Genomic DNA, 22,857 nt, shown 5'->3' on the forward strand with positions numbered 1-22,857 from the left:
TTTTCTAAGATGTGGTTGAAATAAACACCTCCTACTCCCATCATTCAATTACCTTCCTATTGAAAAGTTAGTTTCTCAGTCCTTGGATGGGGTTTCTGGCACAACTATTAGGGTGTTTGGCCATCCCATCACCAGAATAGGTCAGTCCAAGCTGTCTCTCGGCCATTGCCAGCAGTCTTTTGTGGGGGTATCTTTGTGGATTTCTGTGGGCCTCTTTAGCACTTTGTTTCTTCCTTTTCTCATGTGGTCTTCATTTACCATGGTCTCCTATTCCTTGTTCTCCCTCTCTGTTCTTGATCCAGCTGGGATCTCCGCTCTCTTTTCCTCAACCCTTGCCCTTCATTACCCCCATTCATGTCCAGGTTGTTCATGTAGATCTCATCCATTTCTCCATCATTGGGCGATCCTCGTGTCTTTCTTGGAGTCCTATTTTCCAGGTAGCCTCACTGGTGATGTGAGTAGCAGTCCAGTCATCCTTGTTCCATATCTAGTATCCTCCTATGAGTAAGTACATACCATATTTGTCTTTCTGAGTCTGGGTCACCTCACTCAGGATGATTTTTTCTAGATTCATCCATTTGCCTGCAAACCTCATGATGTCATTGCTTTTCTCTGCTGAGTAGTATTCCATTGTGTATATGTGCCACAATTTATTTATCCATTCTTCAGTTGAAGGGCATCTAGGTTGTTTCCAGGTTCTGGATGCAGACATCCACAGCTAGGCCCCAGGTGGAGCGCCGGCAGTCTAATTAGCGAGAAGAGGAGGGTTTATAGGAGCGAGAATTGTTGGAACCAGGGTTGGATAAAACACAGGGACAAATAGCCAAATGAATGGAAACACATGAACTATGAACCAAAGACTGAGGGGCCCCCAACTGGATCAGGCCCTGTGAATAGGTGAGACAGTTGATTGGCTTGATCTGTTTGGGAGGCATCTAGGCAGTAGTACCAGGCCCTGGGCTCATTGCATGAGTTAGCTGTTTGAAACCTGGGACTTATGCAGGGATGCTCAGCTCAATCTGGGAGGAGGGGACTGGACCTTCCTGGACTGAGTCTATCAGGTTGATCTCAGTCCTCGGGGGAGGCCTTGCTCTGGAGAAGGTGGGAATGTGGGGTAGGCTGGGAGGAAGGGGAGGGGGCAGGAAGGGGAGAGAACAAGGGAATCTGTGGCTGTTATGTAGAACTAAATAGTATTGTAAAATAAAATAAATATATAAAAAAAGAAAAGTTAGCTCCTCTGAATTGAAATATTGCCTTTTGGAGGAGAAATCATTAAGACACCAGAAGTAAACTAAACTTCAAAAGACTCAGGAAGATCCTGAGACATACACAATTCACAGGGGTCCTCCCTAATTTTGCATGAGTAATAACAAAAGCAGAGGAGACCTTCAAGTTTACCAAGCTGCACAATATGTAGGGAGCTGCAGGGATTCAGGTTTCCTGTAGCGTCACCCATGTTGGCATTGGCTTTTGGGGGTGCATCAAATTCTGTTTCACTCATGCTCCCATAATTATTTCCTCATGCATTGGGATGGCTAACGTTATATTGATGGCTAACTATATGTTGAAAGTTGGAAGTTTCTGTAATTAAAAGAACTAGATATAAAAATTGAATTTGCACATGATAAAATCTGCTTAGTTTTTATTTTTAATTGCCTGATATGTTATACATATAACAATTATTTTTCTGTTTCTCCAAATAAAAGGTTTCTTTGTACTAGATGATACTTTGTTTACACATAGACAGAATGTTTACTTTAGGTACCTGGCTTTTAAAATCACCTGACTGAGGTGTCTGGGTGCTGCATTCAGGAATCCCAAGTCCCAGATATGTACGTGGTGCCACTATATGAATAAGAATCCCTTCTTTGTTAAACTTTATTAATAGTGTTGTCTCCTGAGTTTGTCATTGTTGGATAGGTGTTTCGTTCTTTGGCTTCTTTTTTTCTCTCAGATCTTCTGACCTTAGTGGCCAGTGTTTCTGGTGACTAGAAAGTCTTCAGATCCAGTAGGGTACCTCCCCTGGGTATTGTGTAGCCTGTGAGACATCTGTGAGTTTTGGGTGCAAAAGTTGCTCTGAGGTTCCAAGAGCCCATGTGGCCTCTGGGGCTCAGGATACCCGCTTAGTCTCTGGGATTCTTAATATATTGTGGCCTCCAGTAAAGTAGACGTTTTCTGCCAAAGTTGTGGGCTGGGATATGGAGCTTGGGGAAGAAGGAGCAGTTGGGGACTGTTGGGGCAGGTTTATGGAGTCCAAGCTGGCAGTGGGCAGTTTCTTTCCTTGGGTCCTAAGAACCAGCCTGGCTTTGGATAAACAGAAGTCTTCTGCTGAAGTTGTGGGTTGGAATATGGAGCCTAGGGGAAGGGGTACTGACGGGAGCTGTTGGGTGGGCTTTAAGGAATGTTAGTGGGCAGTGGGCAGTGTTTTACCTTGGGTACCTAGAACCAGCCTGGCCTCCCGTAAAGCCGAAGACTTCTGCTGAATTTGTAGGCTGGAAAATGGAACCCAGGATAAAGGGTGCAGTCTGAGGCTTTGGGGCATGGTGTAAGGTGTGCTAGCAGGCAATGGATGGTGTATTATCTTGGGTTATTAGAAACAGCCTGACCTCCAGTAAAACATCAAGAGTTGTGGCAAACTCAGGAACCAGCATGTAGACTTATCATCATCCAAAAACCCGATGCCAAAATGCCAGTATAAGGACACAATCAACATCAGAAAGGGCAACATGGTACCACTGGAGCCCAGCTATCTTACAATAGCAAGACCTAAACATTCCAAGCCAGGGGAAGCATAAGAAAATGACCTCAAAATCAAATTTATGAAGATGATAGCAGTCGCTAAAGAGGAAATTTTTAAAAATCCCTCAAGTAAATTGAAGAAAAGACAAATAAAAATTGGATGAAATAAATAAATCTCATAAATAATGCCAAGAAAATTAACAAAAAACCCAGATGAATGAAACCATTCAAGACATGAAAATGGAAATAGAATCAAAAAAGAAACACAACAGCAGGGAAATCTGGAAATAGAAAATCTGGGGAAGTAAACAGGAACTACATATGTAAGCATCACAAACAGAATATAAGAGATGGAAGAGAGAATCTCAGACATAGTGGAAATAATAGAGGAAATAGATTAATCAGTCAGTCAAGAAAATGTTAAGTCTAAAACATTCTGAACACAAAACATCCAGGAAATCTGGGGTACTATGAAAGTGCCAAACCTAAGAATCATACAGTTGAATATCCTGCCCTGCACAGCATACACACTGAAAATGGTAGCTACAAAAACTACTGAGAGTAGGGCTAGTGAAATGGCTCATGAGTTAAGGGTGCTTGTGATGTAGAAGAGGACCTGTGTTCAGTTCCTGTCACCCATGTGTGATTGCTCACAACCAACTTTAATTCCATTTCCAGAGGATCTAATGCATATGTGAACATACAAATATACATGCACATTGATATAATTAAAACTGATATGTTGAAATTTTTCTGAAAATAAAAACCTGATCTGAGAAGGAAAAAATGATGTAGTAAAGATCAGTAATAACTCCTTGGTGTGTACCTAAAGGTATCTAATACTGAAAGCTGATAATACTTGCACACACATGTCGATTGCCACTGTGTTCACAGTATCCAAGACAGGGAACCAGGCTAGATGCCTGTCAACACATGAGTGAGTTAAGAAATGTGGTGTACATATCTCACATGGATTTTTATGCAGCCATAAAGAATAATGAAGTGATGCCATTTGAAGGATAGTGGATAGCACTGGGGGTCATCAAGATAAATAAAATAAGTTAGGAAAAGAAAGATAAATATGACAATTTCTTCGATATGCATAATCTAGATTTAAATGTGAGTGGATGTTTGTGTGTGTGTGTGTGTGTGACATGAAATGTATATTTACTTTCTTATGGTGAATTCACCCAATCTGTCTTTATGTGTTTTTGTTATAAAAGCAGAAGAAATGGGAGAAGTTTGGGGATAGGAACTGAGTTCTGTGGTAAGAAAGAGGAACAGAGAAGATAGTAGGGGAGGAGATATAAGCAAGGGACAGTATGTATGTATGAAAATATCATGGTGCCATTATTTTATACACTAAAAATATCTTAATGTCAAAAAAGAAAAAACTCAGATGTATAAAACACACACAACAGAAAGACAGAAATTGTCAAAATCTTACTGTATTAAACTGATCTAAAAATAAGTAACAATACTTTTTATTCCAAAAAAGCAATACTTTGTGGAACAAAAAAGTATAAATGCTCAAACTGGTGAAGCTCTAAACAAAACCAGGCCCATAAGACCATAATTCTGTAAGTAATTCTAATAAATACAGTAGTTCAGCAAAATAGACCTAAAAGGATCATTTATTTGACCTGTCATTGGTACCATATTGGGATCAACAGATGAATGCACTTATCTTCTGAAAAGGAGTCACACAACTTATGTACACACTACCAATCTTATATATGGTTTCCATTTACTGTGATAAAACCCCATGACCAAAAGCTCATTGAGGTAAGAGCTTATTTGGATGACATATCTTACATATCCCTGGTCACAATCCCCTGAGGGAAGCCAAGGCAGAAATTTGAAGGCAGGAATAGCAGCAGATGCAATGAAAATTCACCACATACTGGATTGTTCCTCATGCCTTGCTCAGCCTACTTTCTTGTACAATTTAGGATGACCTGCTGAGAAGTGGTGACACCCACAGCGGTCTAGGCCATCCTACATCAACCATGAATTAAAACAATGGCCAACAGACTTGCCTAGGGGTAATGATGTGGAAGAGTTTTCTCAGTTGAGTGTACCACTTCCCAAATGGCTATAGCTTGTTTCAAACTGAAAAACCAAAAACCAAACCAAAACAAAGCACAAGTAGGATACTATGCCATATGTTCTTTTTGCATTTTCATACTGTGACTGTGAGATACATCTGTGTGTGTGTGCGTGTGTGTGTGTGCGCGTGTGTGTGTGCGTGTGTGTGTGTGTATGTGTGTGTGTGTGTGTGTGTGTGTGTGTGTGTGTACCTGCCTGCCAGCCTGCCTGTCTGTCTGTTATTTGATAAAGGGACTCACTAAGTATCCTCCAACTTGTGCACATCCTGCTTCAGCTTCAATGTCCCAAGCGTTAAGGATACAGGAACTGTGAGAACCTGAAGATGGAATTTTATTTGAAGTCTCTTTAATCCAAGTAGCCTTCCATGAAAGCAGCAGAGAAGGGTTTTCAAAGGCCATGGGACTTAAAAATTTTATGCACTCTAAATCAAATGCAAGAATACGGATGCAACATGAAATCATTATGTTTAGCAAAATAAGTCAGATTCAGAAAGATAAACACTGCATATTTTTATATGTGTAAAATATATTTAAAAGTAATATTTTAGATTTTTATTAACTTTTTAAGTTAGCATACTATGTATTGTGTTTCATTATAACATCTGTACACATATGTGTCAATCTGTATATGTCTGTGAGAGAGAGTAAGGGATGATATGTGTGTTTTGTTTTGTGTGTGTGTGTGTGTGTGTGTGTGTGTGTGTGTGTAAGAGAGAGAAAACTAGAAAAAAGTCATTGGAAGGAAAGTAGAAATCTTCTTAATATAAGAATTTTTAATTGGAAAGAAATTTTATATATGTGTACATTGTATTTGGGTCATATTCAATGCTCCCTCATTTCCCTAACCTCTCAGAAGAACAGTAACCTTGAAACATCTTCATAAACCTCTTCCAGGACTCAGAAACAACACAAAAGAGGACCCAGTGAAAAGAATGTAAGATCCAGACTATGGGGAAGAGTGTTGAGAAAGTCTGGTTTCTAAACATGACATGACTATTATGCAAATAAACTCACAATGGCTGTGATTACCTAGTAAATCAATAAACATGAATATGCAACTGTATCCATGGTGTGCTGAAGACTAACAGTCCTTTTTCACATGTATTCTCATGATTGGTTGATATAGTTAGATAAAGTGGTAAGACTTGGGTCCAAATATTTTAGGCAATTTTAATTGGTAGTGTTATCTTAATTTTTCTGCTATTGTTATATATATTTTAAAAGTCAACTTGCCATAATCCAGAATCACTTCAAAATAGAGTCTGACAGAGAATTGGTCTAAATCACAAAGATTTGGTCTATGAGCATGTCTGGGGAAATTTTACCTGTTTAGTTTAATTGGTGTGAGAAGACCTTCCCACTATTTAAAGAATAAGAGAATTCCCTAAGTGGGATATCCTGAACTGTTTAAAAGTGAAGAAAACAAGCTGAACATAAGCATGAACTAATTAGTCTCTGTTTTTTAACTGTGGATTAATGTGACCAGTTGCCTGTCTCTAGGGAATATCTCTGTGACTCACTCACAATGATGGAACTGTGAGTCAAATAAACATTGTTTTAATTAAAAATATAGTAAAAGTGGTTAAATAAAATTGTGTTGATGTACACGAATATTCCCAGCATTTGGCAGGCTGAAGGGGAAGAAACTTGAGTGTAAGGCCAGTCTGTGCTTAATAAACTGGATGGAAACTGAACTGCATAATAAAGCCTGCCAGAAAAAAATTAAAAAGAAATTTAAGGTGAAAAAGAATCAGAAATTTGAGCACTGAAAGACATGCTTTGAGGAAAACCTTCATAAATGTCAGAAATAGAAAATGAAGGACTCTTCTGTCTCTCCTAAGACTCCAGTCAGGATCAATTGAGAACTAAATATTTCAAGAAGGAACTGTTCTTTTGCCTTTGGATTAACAGATACAGAAATATGTGGTCAGGTTATCAGAACTCACCATCCTGTGCATTCTACTCTATCACAAATATCTATTGTTTTGAACACACAGACAGGAAGCTAAGTGGGCTGAGGCCATATTAACATCATGGCCACACAGGACACCACATTCTTGCCTCTCAGTGAGTCCTGAAATGAAAGTAAGTTAGCAAGTAAAACAGGGCTCCCACAAAAGCTAGACCTGCTATTAGCACCAAGACTATCTAACTGTAGTAGCATCCAAGGATATAGAGTGATCTCCTTAGTGTTCTGCTGTAGTTGCTGAACCTGGGTCTTGAGCGGTGGGGTTTGGTTGTCTCTATTCAACCTATGACATACCGTCTGGGATTCATAGTGACCACTGGGATTCTGGAAAGAAAGTATTGAGAGCAAAAAACTTAAGAGTGGTTCTCAAGACTGTGCTTATTTTGGAAATAAATGCTGATGGATATACAGATCAATATGAGAGCTAGACCTAGATAAAAAAAAGGATACACACACAAAAATAGATGACCTATAGAAGAAAGATAACTGATAAATAAATAATGGAGAGATTTATAAATAAATACATAAATGAATGAATGGCAGGTTTGTTGATAGACTGAAGATAATAGATAAAACATGATCAATTAATAAATAACTATATAGGTAGGTAGACAGAGACCATAGATGGACAGTGTTTCAATCCATAAGCCATCTCCCTAATATCCAAGTAATTACTTTTAAAACTAGTCACTGTGGACACACTGAGCCATTTATGGTGAAGAAGAAATACCAGGAAGCTATTGCTGATGTTTCGGCATTTCTAAAGGTAAAGGATGGAAACTGTGTTTAGTTTCTTCATGACCACCATGGCACAGTGACCTTAAGTGTGCAACAGTGGCACATGTATCTTAGTGGCAGATCACAGCTGTCTAACTGGACTCAAGTTTTGCTCAAACACACGGGAATGTGGCCTGGTTCTGGAAATCTACCCAACTATCTGGAGCTAGTGAGGCCTTTGACCTTGGAAAAATCTACAACTGCCACTTTACTAAATAAGCTAATTCCTAATTGCATTCCGAATATCTTAATATTTTTCTTTATACCCACGGATAAATCTAGCTCCAACTCAAAAAAAACCTTTGATTAGTCTCAAAAAACATCATTATAAAAGTAGAAATAAATACAAATATAGAGAACATGTGATTGTATGTTGTACACCTCCAGCAGATCCATTTATAACAGATTTCATGCAACTAAGGCCGAGTGAACATCTTGTAGGAAGGAGTGGATGAGTTGTGAGAACCAGAGGAAAAGGAAGAAATGAAGTTTGCTGTGAGATTGCACTTCCTAGGAATGTGTTCAACACTAAAATTATATACACATAAGTAACATCATACAGGTTAATCAGATTATGGTTTAGATTTAGGAATATGTGTGTGCATCTGTGTGTGTGCAGATACATAGATGTAATTAAAGATAAAACTATATTTGAGAAAACAAAATAGCTATACAGGAAAGACTGAGAGCAGCAAAAGCAAGAGAAATGATAGAATTTTAATTTATTTGGAAAAAATTGTCAACAAAATTTTTAAGTTTAAAAATGTAGAGAAATATATAAAAAGCATAACAATGTAATAAAATATAGAAAATAATTAATATTACATATACATAGTACATTCCCAGAGTGAGTGTAGTGAGTTATTCCTGTTTCAAAATCCCATTTCCTTGCAATGTCTTTCAGGTTCTTGTCCTCTGACAGATTCTTCTAGAAATACATCACTACAATATTGATGTTTCTCATCTAGGTTCACTGTTGTGTATTTAATATGTCCTATGGAATTGGAGAATAAGTGCTATGGGATGCCTTTCGGTATGCAATGAATATGTGGAGTCTCCCTTTGGATAATAAATAAAGCTCTTGGCCACTGGCCAGAAAGCTTACAGTAGGGTGGGAAATCCATGCAGAGACACAAAGAGAAGAAGGGCAGAATCGGGGGCGGTGGGGAGAGACAACAGCCTGTTGCCCAATGAGCAACAAGATGCCAGCAGACCACGAATGCCATGGTTGTGTGGCAACATGTAGATTAATAGGAATGGGTTAATTTAAGATGAAAGAGTAAGCTAGCGAGAAGCCTGACCCATAGGCCATATAGTTTGTAAATAATATAAGCCTCTGTGTGTTTACTTGGGACCAAGAAGCTGCAGGACATGGGTGGGAGAGATGTCTCCCAACTGTGAGGCTGGGCAGGACTGGAGAAACTTTCAGCTACATTTGTCACCCAACATGGTAGCAAGAATTTCTACCTAAACCCTGAGAAAGCTTTTTTAAAAAGATTCTAAAAGAGAGCTAAAAGCAGCTTCCTAGTTGTATCTCTCAGGCAAGCCATGATACAGAGATGCTGCAGCTTGCAGGCTTGAGCTACAGAATGGTGGGTTCTCCATGTGTGGGCTTAACCTACAGCATGGCACATTCCTGCTGCAGTACAGAGGGGTGTTTCCAAGCCATGTAGTGTACTACATAGTGGTTTTAGCTTTTGCTAGTACAGAAAAAATGGTTCCTGGGCTACATGCTGCTGGATGGAGGCATAGACCCACTGCTTCCCAGAGTCAGCAGTGAGCATGGTTCCCCCAGAGCTGGCAGTAAACATACCTGTCCCATGTTAAGAAGCTGAGATGGTTGGAGCCAGCAGCCAGCTCCTGCTTCTGTCCTAGCCACACTCCAGTTTAAACCAATGGTCAAAAATTATTACAGATTCACAATAAGACAGATGCAGATGGAATAAAACTCTAAACAGTTTACAGTATGTGTAGAAATGTATGTAGGCTTGGAAGAGTGAGGAAAAAGAATATAGACAGTTATATAATGAAATAGTTTTAAAAAATAAAATCTTTAAAGAAACAATCAGAATAATATGAAAGTTAAGCCACATAAAGATGGAAATTACACAAAGAATCTGGATAAAACATTATTATATTGTTTTGAGGATTTATAACTAGAGAGAGATATTTGATTGTAAAGGCTACTCAGTTAAACCCATATGTATATTTTAAATATATCTTGACTTCAAAATTCATATCTAAGAATATGTTGCTTTGGAAAAGAGGTTCTGATTTTGTTTCCACAGAAGATGAGAAACTATGAATTACTTCCAGGCTAAAATACTTTGATCAAACAAGACCCCTTGAAAGGTTGATACAGCCTCACAGACTACTATAGTCAAGATTTAACTATAATTTTTAAGTATTTCAGGATCCCCATAAGATTGCCAACTCCCCCAACCAGCAGCAAGTAGTATGAGAAGCTATGCCTAAATTCACAAAATACTGTTTATAAATGTTTATTTTTATTTAAAGGGGGTTGATTTTAATGCAGTCTCTTTCTAAAGAAAAAGAAGAGGATATAGATATGATAGGATGAAAGGGTAGATTTTTCAATCTACTTTTAAAGAGCAAACACTTATTTGAAATGTTTTACATTGCTATGGATTTTGGTTTATTGATACAAATTTAAAGTTGACCTTGTTATACTATAGATATATTTTACTCTTGTTTAAGGTGTTATGTTTATGCAACTCATTTAAAATTGTAATCTATTATTAAAAATACAGAATAATTAGTCATTTATGATAACAAAACTTACAATCATGTTAGTTAAGTTTTCTAGATATATAGAGATATATTATCAATTAGGTAGATAATATTCAAACACTTCAAAGACCTACAGAATATGGCATTTAAAATGTTTTAAGAACTTAGACTTTTCTGGACAGTGAGACACATCTGCTACTGGAAGCACCAATTACCTCAAAGAAAATCATGGGCACCAAAGAAACTAATTATGTATGGAGTTTGCTTTCTTTGTGGCAAAAGTTATTCACTGGGCAAAAAAATTCTCTTTCATTGACTGCTTGATAGGATGATATATAAACTGGACATGCAGGACACATAGGAAGGTGACCACTGAACTTTGCAAGTTAAGATTCCTGCTTTCAAACTTTCCCAGAATGGGCACAACAGTCATTAAAATTTCTTGTTTCACTGGAAGATATGCCAGAGACTCTAGGACTATAGGATGAAAATAGATGCCCCAACATTACAGAGGAACTTTGGATGACTGTCCACACAGCCAGATGTCTCTGTCATTTCTAGAATTTTGGAAGTTGCTGACAATGCACTTCCTGTTTTCTTAGGTAATATATCCTTCTGGGGTCGTTGATGGAGTTGAAGATTAGAAAGTTATAATTATAGTTTTCCTTAGTCATGTTAAAGATAAATTACATATGAAACTTTAGACTCACAAAAATAGGATAGATGATAGAATATTTTCTTTAATTTTGCCAAATACAAATAGACTAGATATTGTAACTGTAATTCTTGCTTGGTAACGGTTTTGTTATATGTAATTTTACTATGTTAAAGTTAAAAACTTGCCTTTTGATTAGACAGAAAAGAAGAAGCTTCATGAGATCTTTCTGTGTGCTGTAAATATGTGTAGCTCCCATTGGATAATAAATAAAGCTGTTTTGGTCTATGGCAAGAAAGCTTGCAGCCAGGTATGAAATCCAAGGAGAGATACAGAGAGATGAAGGGTGGAGTGGGGGGAGATACCAGACTGCTGCCCAAGGAACAATAAGATGCCAGCAGACCAGTAATGTCACTGCCATGTGGCAACATGTAGATTAATCAAAACGGGTTCATTTAAGATGAGAGTTAACTAACCAGAAGCATGACCATAGCCCATACAGTTGGTAATAATATAAGTCTCTCTGTGTTTACTTGTGACCAAGTAGCTATAGGACACAGGTGGGAGAGATTTGTCCTGACCCCAGGGCCAGGCAGGACTGGAGAATCTTCCAGCTACAAATAAGTCCTACAGAGTCAGGAACCAACCTTGTAATATAATAATGCCTGAGAATGCAAAGCAACACGTCAAATTGTACATATTAAACATTCTAAGGTATTTCTATGTCAACCATTCAACATTGAAGTGAAAAAACACAGCACAAGAAACATGTATCTGCGGATTTGGGCTAAATTATAGCAAGAAGGATCACTCAGAGATCAAAAATATCTTCTGCACTTGCAGAGGACCCAGTGTTGGCTTCTAATGTCTACACAAGAGGATGTTGGGTTTAACCCAGTTGTGGTCAAGGTAAATGCTGTGTGTGGGTGAAGAGTTGAAGTGTGAAAAATTTCCAAGAAGCTATGGTCCTCCAAGGCCATGGTAAAAGGTTGAGCAATTATGAACCCTCATATGTGAACATACACCATTAATCCAAGCAACTGGGTGATACTATTAGGTAAACTTTGGAATTCAAAGACAACCTGGCCTACAAAGTGCATTTCAGGATAGCCAGGGTTGCACAGAAACACTTTTGGAAAAATATCAATAAACATGGGGGTGAGGACGGATGTGCTCTGTTGGTAAGCTTTCCTTGCTGTGGTCAGGTAAATTCTTCAAGCCTCTCACAACATCCTGTATGCTTTATTCTGGCTCTGCCTCTTGTCAGCTGAAGGAATACCATGTTGTCTGCTCTCCTAAACCTTGTGTGCACTGGTGAGTAATGCTGGGAATGAAGGGTGTGGAATAACAAGGTAGAAATATCATCCTAGGAGGCCGGATCTGCCTACAGCAGAAACACTGGCATCCATGTTTATATTAGAACATGAGTTCATCTTAACTACGTAAACTCTGATTCTAATGTACAGAGGTCCAACAGAAATAAGGATGTCAGATGGCCAGGCTACTGAAAAAGAAAGATGAGTTCAACATGAGTTTTCCTTTCCAGGCCTCTTCCTAGTCCTCAGGACATTGGCCCAAGCAGGTGAGTCCATTTTTAACATTGAGATACTATCCTTTGCAATAGATAGGTTTCATTCTAACAGGAGAGCAGGCAACATAGGGTGTTGGCTGGTGGCTTCTGTGAGTGACTTGTTGGTGAGCCTTCTGAATTGTGAAGTTAGGACTCTGAACCCTGTCCATCAGCTCTCTCCCAGATTGTCCCAGACACAGCCCTTGGCTGAGTCAGGCATCAACGTATATTGGATAAACTTTTAATTTCTGGTTGTTCAACACAGAGTTTCTCTGTGTTGCCCTGACTCTCCTAGGATTTACTTTGTAGACCAGGCTACCCATGAACTCAGATATTCACGTGCCTCTGCCTCTCAAGTGGTGCAGTTAAAAGTGTAGACCACAACAACTGGTGGATAATCAATTTTTGAAATAAAAAATATCTTCCTTTATTACAATCTCACCTGACCACCTTAAAATGTATTAAGATTTTGATGTTATAATTTATGACTTCTTACATATATGTGTCACCAGACAAATCATTTGGGGTTTTTTTTCTTTAGACATCTACACTACAGATAATATTTGTGTACTACCAGCAAACTATTGTAACATCTTATTTTGGATTGCTTTTAGCAAGCTATTTTACTTTTTCTATATGAAGATATTTTTCATGTAACTCATAACTAGCCTTTTCTTTCAGCTTGAGGAATTCCACAGACTTTCCTGAGCTTATTGTGATGAACATCTGTCTGCTGCAGTTTCTCTGATAAAAATCTTTATATACTTCATCTCTGAAGGAGATTGTTGTAAACATTTATAGACAGAGTTATTTATTTCCACTCATCTGGTCATCCTGGTCTCCTGTGTCTTCTAGGTATTTGCTCAGAAGCCTGACATTAGCTGTCCTGGAAGTCAACCATGTTCTTTCCCTCTTTCATCATTCTGATGTCAGGATCTCTTACGATAATTATATGCTCAGTGATCTTGATGATTTGATTTGAAATTGTTTCATGTCATCTAACGATCTTGTACCTGACCATTTTCAATTTTTTTCATGTCCTAAGAGTGTTGTACAATATTTTCTCTAAATAAATTTTTTCTCCTTACTTTTCTAAGCTTTATTTTGTTGTCTTTATGTAAATATTTTATAATTTTTTGTGAATTTCATAAAATATTTAATATTGTTCATCATCCTCCCTAAACTCAATGTTCCTTTCCCCTTTCTTGAATTTTAATAACTTATAATTTGGTATTAGTATGGTTTCAAATTTTCTGTTCATTCTCTCATGGCATTTTTATTCAGTTTCTGTATTTACATGTCAAATCACATAATGCCTGATCAAAACTTGCTCATTCTCCTATTTTATAATCAATGATACTATTGAAATATTCTCTTAACTCTTTAAAATTTACATTTATTTGGTAAGTCTCTCTCTCTCTCTCTCTCTCTCTCTCTCTCTCTCTCTCTCTCTCTCTCTCTCTCTCTCTCTGTGTGTGTGTGTGTGTGTGTGTGTGTGTACATGTACATGCACCATGGCACAAGTGTGGAGGTATAGGAAAACCTGCTAGAATCAATTTTCTCTTCTCACCATGTGAGTCCTGGCAATGGTTTTCAGAGTGTCAAGCTTGGCAGAAAGAGCCGTTACCCACTTAGACATCAAACTGGCCCATATATTCTTCTAATTCTGTAGATGATTCATTTCTCTATGGGGGTGGTTTCCAAAAATTTTTATGTTGCTTGATGCTTCATTTCAAAAATTCATAACATTTTCTACCCACAGTGTTTTTTTAATAGTTACATTGCACCTTTTTAAGATAAAAGATGTTTTTCTTTGTAAATGTAATATATTGGAGACTTCCATACATGACTATTATATTTACATCATTTCCACCCTTTGACATATATCCAAAAAACTTGACATTCTATGCCATGGATGCTTCTCAGTCATGTTTTTTGCTGTTCTATTTTCAGAAGCCAGGAAAAGGAAACAACCTGGTGTCTTTCAGCTGATGAATGGATAATGAAATTGTGACACATGTACACTGTCGAATACTATTTGGTAGTAAATAGCAATGCCATTAGCAGTGAAATAGACAGAAGTAGAAAATGTCACACTGACCAAGGCAACCCAGACACAGAAAAACAAATGTCATATTCTCTCTTTTGTCTGTGGCTGATAGCTCTAAAGCTTTATTCATGTATGTTTTTTCGTAATAACTGACAGAGATTTTTTTATTCCTCTCTCATATATTATATTATGACTACAGTTTCTCTTGCTTCCGCTTATGCAGCCCTCTACACACACACACACACACACACACACACACACACACACACACACACACACACACACACACATGCATGCTTCTCATCTTCTCCAGATCCACCCCTCCTTCATTTCCCTTCAGAAAAGAGCAAGCTTCCCTGGGATATCAACAGAGGAAAGCATAACAAGTAACACTAAGCCTAGGCACATATACTTGTATCAATGCTGGACAAAGAAACCCAATAGGAGGAACAGGGTCCCAAATGTAGGTATAAAAATCACAGATAGCACCAAATCCCAATTATGGGAGTCCCAGAAGAACACCAAGCTACACAACCATATCATATATGCATAGGACCTAGCTTAGATCCATATAGTTTCCCTGATAGACTCTTCAGTCTCTGTAACTGAAGGCCATGAGCCCATCCTTGCTGAATCCTTGGGTCATGTTCTGGTGATGCCTTTGACCACTTTGGCTCCTACAATCCTTCCTTCCTCCTCTTATTTGGGCTTCCTGGAGCACTGCCTAATGTTTGGCTGTGGATCTCTGCATTTGATGCTATCTGTTGACAGCATATGGTTTGATGTTGAGGTCTTTGATCCACTTGGACTTTAGTTTTGTGAAGGAGGATAGATGTGCATCTATTTGCATTCTTCTACATGTAAACATGCAGGTAGATCCACATCATTTGTTGAATATGTTTTCTTTTTTCTATTGTATATTTCTGTCTTCTTTATCAAAAATCCGGTATCCTTAGCTTTGCAGATTGATATTTTGGGTCTTAAATTTGATTCTATTTATCACCCTTTCTGTTTTTAAGCCAATACAGTTTGGATTTTCTTACTATAGTTATGTAGTACAGCTTGAAATCAAGTATAGTGATACCTCTAGAAGTTCTTTTATTGTTCAATATTGTTTTAGCTATCCTGGTTTATTATTTTTCCATATGAAGTTGACTATTATCCTTTCAAGGTATGTAAAGAATTTTGTTGGAATTTTGAAGGGAATTACAAGGAATTTGTCGATTGTTTTTGTACTGTGGCCATATTTAACATGTAAATCCTACTGATTTGTGAGTATGGGAGATTATTTCATACTCAATATCAAATGATATTTATTTGTTTCCTTATAAAAATACTTGAGGTTATTGACATACAAGACTTTCACTTACTTGGTTGGAGTTATTCAAAAGATAAATTATATTATTTGTGGCTATTGTGAAGTTTATTGTGTCTCTGATTTCTTTCTCAGCCAGTTTATCATTTGTATATATGAGGACCAATGACTTTTTTTAAAAATAATCTTGTATTTTGACATTTAGATGAAGGTATCTTTTGGGTATAGGTGTTTCCTGGTAGAATATTTTGGGATTGCTTTTGTATACTATAATTTCATCTGCCAATGAGGATACTTTGACTTCTTCCTTTCCAGTTTATACACTAGATCTCCTTCAGTTCTCTTATTCCTGCACTCAGAACTTGAAGTACTAAATTGCATAAATACAGAGAAAGTGGACAGCTTTGTGTTTTTCCTGATTTTAGTGCAATTGCTTTGGGTTTCTCACCTTATAATTTGATGTTGACTAAAGGCCTTCTGCATACTGCTTTTGTTATATTTATGTATATTACTTGAATCCCTGATATCTCTTTAACATGAAGCTATGCTAGATTATTTTCAAAGGCTTTTTCATCATCTAATTAGAAAATTATGTGGGTTTCTTTTTCTTTCAGATGGTATATGGTGCATTACATTGACAGACTTTCATATGTTGAAACACACGTACATCTCTGTGATGGAGCCTATTTTATCATGGTGGATGATCTTTTTGATGTGTCCTTGGATGCATTTTGCAAGTCTTTAATTGAATATTTTTGCATTGATATTCATGAGGGAGATTGGTCTGTAATTGTATTTTTATTGAATCTGTGTTTGGTTTGGGTATCAGAGTGACTGTGGTCTCATAAAACGTTTCTAGAAATAATTTGAAGAATATTGGCATTAGCTCTTCATAAGTCTGGAAGAATTCTTCCCTAGAATCAACTGGCTCCGTAATTTCTTCTTTGGGAAACTTTCATTCACAGCTTCTGTTTCCTTAGTGGTTATAGTGTTATTTAAATTGTTTGTCTAGTCTTAATTTAAATTTGGAAAGTGGTAGCTATTGAGAAAATTTTCCATTTCTTTTAGATTTTCCAATTTTGTGGATTACAGGTTTTGATTTTTCTCTTTTTTAAAGGAATTTTTTATTCACTTTACATACAAACCACTGATCCCCCTTCTCTTCCCTCCTCCCACCCCTCCACAATTCCTCTCTAATCTACCCCCATTTCCTCCTCCAACAAGGTATGGCTTCCCATGGGGAGGCATTAGAGCTTTCTACATACATATAGTAGAGGCAGGTCCAAGCCCCCCCCCCTGCATCAAGGCTGTACAAGGTGTCCCACCATAGGTAGTTGGCAATAAAAAGCCAGCTAAGACAGTTGTGTAGCTTGATCCATCCCTAGATTACAGGTCTTTAAAGTATGGCCTAGTGATGCTTTTGGTATCTTTGGTGTCTGTTGTTATGTCCTACTTTTCATTTCTGAATATGTTAATTTGGATATTCTCTCTCTGCCTTTTTGTTAGTTTGAATAAGGCATTGTCCACCCTGTTGATTGTCTCAAAGAACCAACTCTTTGTTTTATTGATTCTTTATATTGTTCTCTTTGTTTCTCTTTTATTGATTTCTGCCCTCAGTTTATTTCCTCCTGCCTTGGGTGTGTTTGCTTCTTTTTGTTCTAAAGCTTTCAGGTGTGCTGTTAAGTTGCTAATATGAGATCATTTCAATTTATTTATGTAAGCATTTAGTGTTACGAACTTTTAGCACTGATCTCATTGTGTCCCATAAGTTTTGGTATGTTGTGCATTAATTTTCAATGAATTCTATAATGTTATTAATTTCTTTCTTATTTCTGTCTTAACCCAGTTTTCATTCAGTAGAGTGTTCTTAAGTTTTGATGAGTTTGTAGGCCTTCTTTTGTTTCTGTTTCCTAGAATTCCAGCTTCAATCTGTAGTGGTCTGTTATGATACAGGGGTTATTTCAATTTTCTTGTATCTGGTGAGACTTGTTCTGTGACTGTGTATGTGGTCAATTTTAGAAAAAAATTTCATGAGGTACTGAGAAGAAGGTATAATCTTCTGCATTTGGGTGATATGTTTTGTAGATAGCTATTAGTTTCATTTGGGATGTCATGTCTGTTAGCTCCAGTAATTTTCTGTTTATTTTTTTTTCTGGATGACCTATTGGTAAGAGTGGAGAATTGAAGTCTCCAACTATTAATGTGTTTGGGCCCATATGTGATGTAAGCTTTAGTAATGTTTCTTTTGAAAATGTAGTCGTCCTTGTGTTTGGGTCATAGATGTAAAGAATTGAAACTTTATCTTCATTGATTTTTCCATTGGTTATTTTTGTGGTTGTAGTGGTAGTGTTTCTCTCTCTTTCTCTTTCTTTCTCTGAGTGTGTGTATGGATGGCCATCTATATGAGCATGCGTGTTCTTCCATTATTTGCTTTTGCTAGTGTGAGATTATTTATTTCCTGTTTTTACAAAGGTATAGTTGATCTCATTGGGTTGGAGCTGTCTTTCTAGTTTCTGATGTAAGATTGGATCTGTAGACAGATATTGTTTGAATTTGACTTTATCACGGAGTATCTTGTTTTTCCACTTATGGTAAAAAAAAATCCAGTTTTTCTAGATGGTAGGGCAAGAAGGGGAGGCAGCATGTTGAGTCTGTGAGAACTGAACCTATTGAGTTGGAGAGTTACACATGCTGGAGGGCAGCCTATCTTTCTTCTTGTTGTTATGTCCTTAACCTGATCTTCTGACTGTTCTGGCCTGTCCATGAGCAGGAGATATCTGCCTAGGTTTTGTTGGTGGTTTCTTATACTTCTGTAACTTAATTAAAAACTCTGGCAATTATTCATCATGGGGTTTATAGGTCTCCCTTTTTTTGTGTTTACTTCTTGGGCCTCACCATTGTTCTCTGTAATGTTTTACTTCTCTAATTTTTACGCTTATGCTCTTATATGTGGATAGCAGTACACTAGTAATAAGGAACTCCTCTGCCATGTAGAGGAGTTCACTGTTGGTAAACAGACCTTTGCTATTTAGTATAACTGAGGATAGTAGTCAGGTCATCTGGTTGCAACCATGGATGACCTTGGTGTCAGCTTCTACAGTTTGGTATCATTCCTGTGTTGGAGATAAGCTGCTGTTGCTGGATGTACTTCCTGGCTGTTTAAGAGGCATGAAAACACTCTGCAATCAGGGACAGTCTCTGGCTAGGGTCTATGATGGCTGCTGTGTGGCCAGTGTTGCAAGATGTCCACCATGGCTAACTGATAGTATAGCTTGGAGTCTACATGGTCTTCACTACAGAGACCAGCTATTGTCACATTCCTCAGGAATATCCACCAAATAGATATAGATAAATGACTAAGATTCATGGGCTGGCCATCATGTGTCCAAATCCATTCTAAATACAAGTAAACAAGTTATTGAGCTATGCTGTACTCCAAATGTTTCACATGGAAGGAGCCTTGCAATGATGAAGTAACTATATGCCAGCCTGCAACTTGTCACTCTTAATGTAGAAACATGAGACTGTTTAACCTCTGTGAATGAAAATATGTATGAAAGTTCATAAGGGACAAAGTAATTCAAAAAATTTCCCCCTAAGTATATATGTATATGTGTGTATACATATACACATACACACACACACACACACACACACACACACACACACACACACACACACACACACATATATATATATATATATATATATATATATATATATATATATATATATATATAATAACTGTGCTGTCACTCTGGGGCAAAGGTGTCCTGACTATTTGAGGAGTCAGTCGACACCTTGAGCTACTAAGACATCTCTGACAACTGGAAACCTTGAGCTGCTGGACAGCTCAGCCCTGGAGGTATCCCGGATACCTCAAGATGCTAAGACAGCTCCAACGGCTGGAGCTGCAATAAGACAGCTCAGCACTAGATGAGGTGGTATTCTGAATGCTCAGGAGAGTCAGGCCTGGAACTGCTTCAACAGGGAAGGGTATCCTGACTGTTTGAAAGAGTCAGGTTATACCTGCTGTGGTGAGGGATGGTCTCCCCGTAGGATAGAGAATTCCGTTCCTCTCCTAGCGAGCTGCTAAAGGTGAGCCTTGCTCAGCCCCCACTTAAGGGGGCTTCTTAGCAGAGCTCCACTTCTTTGCTTCTTTTCCTTCACTCTGCAAAAGGCGAAACCCCTGCAGAAATGTAGCAATCTCCTCTGGCTCTAGCAAAATGTGTTATTTTTCAGCTCCCCTTGCTCAGCCCCCTGAGGGACATCTCAGCAAGTTTCTTCTGTTCAGCTCCCCCTTGCTCAGTACCCAGAGAGACATTTCAGCAAGGTTTTTTCCTACTCAGTCCACTGTGGGATAACTTACCAATCTTCTTCTCTGTGCTGATGAATGAAGATCTTCACACCCAAAACTCTTTTGAGGAAGACATTAATTTGAGAAGGAGGAGTCCAGGAGAGGGGCTGCCTCTACCAGGGTGGAGTGGATACTCTACACCTGACCAAGCAGGGTGATTTATATAGGATCTCTTGGGTGTGGAGTCAACCAGGGATTGGTTAGTTTTTTTTGCTCATGGATTAGTTAGTCTTGTGGGTTAGGGGTGAAGATGGCCCTGATTTCAGGGCAAACTGTGTTTCTTTCTCTGGTCTTTATTTGCATTTTGACTCAATTCTAAGGCCAAGGCATATTTCTTTCACTGGCTCTGATTCTAGGGAACAAGAGTGTTTCTTTGGCACTGGTTTCAGAGTCAAGGCTTGTTTCTTGGGTTCTGGGTTTGGGAATAAAATGTTTCTTTTCTCTGGATCAAGTCCCAAACCCATGCTGTGTTTCTCTTTCTGGTTCTGGGTTCCAGGGTCAGGGTGGGTTTCTTTAGCCAGCCCCTTTTTCCTACAGAAATTTTCAATTCTTTGGTCCAATGGGCTATCTCTCCATCACCCACAAGTTTTAGAATGATCACAATGTACTTCTTATCTGAGTATTGGTAGATTTCTAGAGTTGGTGAATCAAGAGCATTTCTTTTCTGCTTCCTTGGTGGCATCAATTCTGATCTATCATCTCATTCTCATTAGCCTTTTCCTCTACACTTATTGTGTAATTTCTCTTTAGATTACAATATATTCACAATGAAATCTACTTCATTATTCAAAACTCAACATTCTCAGCTAGCATATTTTAGCGTGAAAGATGTGTGTGTGTGTGTGTGTGTGTGTGTGTGTGTGTGTGTGTGTGTGTGGTAGTTGAGGAGTACTTACATTCTTTGACTGGGGCTTTCTATTGCTATGAAGTGACACCATGACCATGGGAATTCTAATAAAGAAAATTGTTAGATTGAGGCTGACTTATAGTTCAGAGGTTTAGTTCAGTATCATCATGGTAGGAAACCTGGCAGTGTGCAGGCAGACATGATGCTGGAAAAGGAGTAGTAGTTCTTCATTTTGATCCACTGGCAGTAGAAGGGGACTGTATTCACACTGTTAATAGCCTGAGCATAGGAAACCTCACAGCATACCTCCACAATGACACACTTTCTCCAACAAGGCCACATCTATTTCAAAGAGGTCATACCTCATATTAGTGTCATTCCCTATGTGCCATGCATTCAAACAAATGTGTCTATTGGGACCATAACTATTCAAACAGCCACAATCTTTCACACCCATCACTTCAAAATGACCCTATTGTGTATGAGACTTTCCTTGGGGAAATACAAGACATATAAATATGCTTAACTCATAAATGAAACCAATGACAGACCAAACAATGATTGCACCAAAGCACAACTCTGTGAATATGTGTGAAAGAGGTTACTAATAATAGTATGGATTAGGTGTTACTTACAGAAGCAATCGATTACTCAAAAGCATTACTATAAGCACACCTCAATGTGGGTGATTATCATGAAACCAAAACCATGAAGCACTGTATTCAACTTGTATGCAACTAAACAGGTATTAGATATTAACACTTAGAGCTGAACTAGTTCAGTATCCTACTGTTTGTCTAGAGCTAGAAAGGGCTACTGTTTAATCTTGGATATTTCTGCTTTCCAGGACATAGGAAGTTTGTTTACTTTCTGAGTCTCCTGAGCCTCTCAACTCCTCACATTGAGGCAGGAATGTTTCAATTCAGGGAAAAATGTTATACAAAGGACCCAAATAAATGAAAATTGGAAGCTCAGCTATCAGGGATGAAGGAGCATCATTAATTTTTTCTCTGCATCTCTCTGCAGGAAGTCATGTCAAGCCTTCACTCTCTGCCTGGCCAAGCCATGTTGTGCCTCAGGGACATTATGTGAAATTTCGATGTGATTATCATAGTGCCTCTTACATATTCAAGTTGTAAAAAGAACAAGGGGATCCTATCCCTCAAGTCTATGAAAGACTATTCCAGAAGAAACATGTCTTGGGTCCTGTGACACCAGCTTATGCAGGAACATACAGATGATATGGTTTGAAGTATCAGTCTCTCTATGTACTCACATCCCACAGTGACCCTCTGACCATCATAATTTCAGATCAGAGATGATGTTTGAAGTGTTTTTTCATTCCCCCAAATCTCCCACCCCAGGAATTTTCAGAAAGAGTGTTATTCAGAGGCTTGGATTTATAAAGGAATATTCAATTCAGAAAAATAGATAATGTTCTGGGCATAATATAATACACTAGGACATGTACTTTCTAGTTCCTAATGCTTCCTGTGTGTTAAATGATTCAAGGAAAAATGGGCTATAAAATGAAAATCAGATTGTAACAAGTTGATATGAGGATGGGAGAACATCCTGAATTATCCTGGGTCTTTCTAAATACAAGGGTTATTATAACAAAATAAGGAAAAATTTAGTTGTGAACAAAAAATGCATTATAAGGGAGATACCCTAGAGTTAACTCTGACACTGGAGGAAGGGTCCAAGTGCCAAGGAATG

This window comes from Peromyscus maniculatus, chromosome 1 (assembly GCF_049852395.1).
Source record: "Peromyscus maniculatus bairdii isolate BWxNUB_F1_BW_parent chromosome 1, HU_Pman_BW_mat_3.1, whole genome shotgun sequence".
NCBI lineage: Eukaryota > Metazoa > Chordata > Mammalia > Rodentia > Cricetidae > Peromyscus > Peromyscus maniculatus.